Below are 3435 nucleotides of genomic sequence, written 5' to 3'. Positions count from 1 at the left end.
TCTTACAAAGAGAACAAAATCCTCCTGCTTTTAGCCCTCTCTGTGTCTCTTTCCCGCAACACTCCCCAGACCCGAGGAGACCCCGCCAAGCCAAGGATGCAGGACAATGGGAAAGTGCCTGCTGCCTGGCACGAAAACCGGACAAGGATAAAGTTGGTGCCACTGAGTGAGCAAGTGCAGAGGAATGAGAGTCTCCTCGTATCGTGCTGGGGAAGAGGCTGTGTCAGGGAGCTCGCTGCTTTGGAGAGCTGCCTGGGTTTGTATGGAGACGGCTTGTGGAGGAGCATTTCAGGCTATTCTATGTGAGGAGCTGCTAGCAGCCCCTTGGCATGGGTTACCTGCACTCTGCTGCTTTAGTGAAGGGTGCAGGGGCTGGCAGACGCAGGTGGCAGCGAGGCGAGAAGTGAGGTGCCCCGGCACAGTAGCTAGTCCGATGTCACTTGGACAGACGGCATTTTTGCCTGGGTGTCAGTGAGGGCAGAACTGCACCGTTCACTCTGCACCATTGTGAACAAGGGCAGGTTCAAACCATCTTCTTCTAACCTGTGTGGCTCAAGAGTTGAGAGCAGGGCGCCCGTCTGCCCAGATACTCCTTGGGCCCATCCTTCTCCACAATGAGAACCTGGGCTGCTCCTTTCTGTTTTCTCTGATTACATGAAAAACCCTGGGCTGGATTCTGCTCCGAGTGACACTGACTGACCTGGGGGATCTCTGCAATGCCTGGATATCAGAATCCGGCTCATTCTAGCTCCAGGAGTGAGGAAGGCCCAGTTGGCGTGTCCTTTATCACACTGCAGCACAGTTCAGAGCTGCAGAGTCACAGCCTTCTCCATAGCAAGATGAGATCTTGGCGGAAGTCTGCGGGCCTGCAGTCTCACTGATTACTGATCACAGCATGCCTTCTGGGCCCACCCTCGTGTCCTTTCCATATCCCAGTGTTTGTTGCAGCCCTGCTTGTTGGGGATTGGTGCCTGGTTTCTACAGTAAATCAGAGTCTGACCTTGAAAACATGTCACTGTTAGCAAGGATTCTGGTTGCATCCAGTCCAGTCTTTGTGTCAATTTGCAGGTCGTTACAGCAACAGATGCCCCACGCTGATGAGCTCAGGAAGGGGGAAGTGCCCCTTGTCCCCTTCACCTGATGACTGATCCTGATCATCATCATCTTCACTTGGAAGTCAGGGAAAGGACCAGACTGCTGAGTGTGGCGTAAACACCTGCATAGGAAGACTCTAGCATTCTGCCATTTCCTACCCTGGGAGAGACACTCACCACAAAGAGGCCAAAGAATTGGCAGCCACATTGCAAATGAGAGGAGAGAGAAAAAGAACCAAATCCAATCCTGGCAGGCAAAGGGGTAGGGTGAAAATCCCTTTCCCAGCCCCAGCTCCCGGCACTCCCCCTCCCACCGCAATATAATAAAGTCCCGATTAACGCGAAGTAGGAAACACCAGCGCACCCAAACAGCTGCTTACGGGCTCGCCCCCTCTCTTCTTCCTGACTAACCTGACAGTAAGTGACAGGCCAGGGAACAAAGGAGCCATTCAGCTCAGCTCTGCAATCCCCTCCCCCACCCCATCCTACAAAGGATTTTTTTTAATGTGTAAAAAAAGCCAAGAAACAAAGACAGCGCTGAACGGATGGGGGAAGACCCCCTTCCCCCCCTCTGCCCTGCAGCACCCAGGGCTGTCTCAGACTGGAGGCTTCCTGGATCCCAGGCTGTGTCATGCCCCAAAAAGTCATTCATCAACTTCTGAGAAGAAACAAGCTCTTGCTAAGAGGCATGTGGGGCTGCTGGGGGCTGAGGTGGGGCCAACTGCCCTGCTTTGATAAAGCAGAACCTGGAGCTCAACTCATCACCAGCTTGGCCCAGGGCATCTGGGCCTGAGAGTGTGAAAGCTCCTCCCACCTGCTAGACAAAGGCCCAGAGAGGGTTAATGATCTCTCCTGCCCTGGGGCTGGGCCGGGGGGGGTGAGTGGCAAGGCACCTGAAGATCCCTGCCCTGCTGTAAACGGACACTAACAGTGTCCCCGGGGTCCCTGGGCATTGGCCTGGGGGGACTGGGCTTTGCAGAGCCTGCCCTGGGCAAATCTGCCTTGAATCATAGAATCATAGAATATCAGGGTTGGAAGGGACCTCAGGAGGTCATCTAGTCCCACCTCCTGCCCAAAGCAGCCTGCTGCTCCTGTGACGGGAGAATCTCTGCACGGGGTGGGGGGGTGGGGGCAGTCTCTGTACCATGCCTGCATGGGAGGGGGTGGGCACGGGTCAAGCCTTGCTGCTTGAGACCCCGAGAATGGTAGGGAGCGGTAGGAGATGCCCAGCTGGGTCCAGGCATGGAGCTGGATGGAACCGGGCAGGTCTCTGTGTCTCTTGGGTAAGTATTTGATCAGAGGGGATGAGTACAGAGAACAGCTCAGAGTGGGAGAGGAGGGGGGTCTGGGGCGTTGGGTTGATGGACAAGTTGGAGAGTGGAAGTGGATCAGCCTAGGATGCTCATCTCCCTTTGCCAGCTGTTAGGCAGGTTTTCCTCCGGGACCCTGGCCACAGGCAGACTTCTCAGCAGCACCTGACTTCTCTCCTCTCAGCCACAGTGTCTGCTTGAAAGGGCTTTGCGGCCTCCAGCCCCTCTCACATGTCCTGTCTGTGGACAAGAGCCAGCGCCAGCCTCACGCGGGGTATCAGGCACAGACAGTGCCGTGGTGCTGGGCAGGAAAAAGACTCCTAGCGGCAAACGCAGCCCTGGTGGAAGCAGGTGAAATTGCTGAGACTTGCACTTGGCTCCTCTGGGCTGACTTTGGCCTGCAGGGCATGGCCTTCGCAAACATACGGGCTGCCTGGCATCGTGCGGTGACTCTGTGGGGCGGTCGACACGGAGCTCGGTTAGGAGGTTGTGACCTAGCAGGCCAAGTCGAGGCTCTGCAGTCAAACAGAAGAGGCCATGGGTTGTAGCCTGAGGTGGGAATATCCCTGCGAGGAGCCCTGATGGCACAAGGGGGCTAATCCCCAGCTTTCTTTCCTTCCCTCAGGTCACTTTCCCAATCTGAGTATTGAAGCTCCTGGGCATGGAGATTCTTATTGTCACCAATGCAGCCGGGGCCTTGGCAGAGAGTTTCAGCACTGGAGATCTCATGATTATCCTAGACCACATCAACCTGCTGGACTTCTCTGGACAGAACCCGCTGCTGGGGCCCAGTGATGAGAGGTAATGCCAGTGGCTCTGCCAGTCCCAGCCTCCTCTCCCTGGCTGGCGATCATGCCCCAGCTCACGCCTCATCAAAAGCATGTTACTTGGCATGGCATGGTGGTTACCTGTAGAACACTCACTGCTCCCATCCAGCGGTCTGCCCTACCTGCAAATTGGCATGCACAAGCAATTCGGAGACCAAGCCATTCAAGGAGCTGAGGTGGGATGTGTGGAATGCAGATCCTTCC

Source organism: Gopherus evgoodei, chromosome 14 (genome assembly GCF_007399415.2).
Source record: "Gopherus evgoodei ecotype Sinaloan lineage chromosome 14, rGopEvg1_v1.p, whole genome shotgun sequence".
NCBI classification, from domain to species: Eukaryota; Metazoa; Chordata; order Testudines; family Testudinidae; genus Gopherus; species Gopherus evgoodei.
This window is presented reverse-complemented; position numbering follows the sequence as displayed.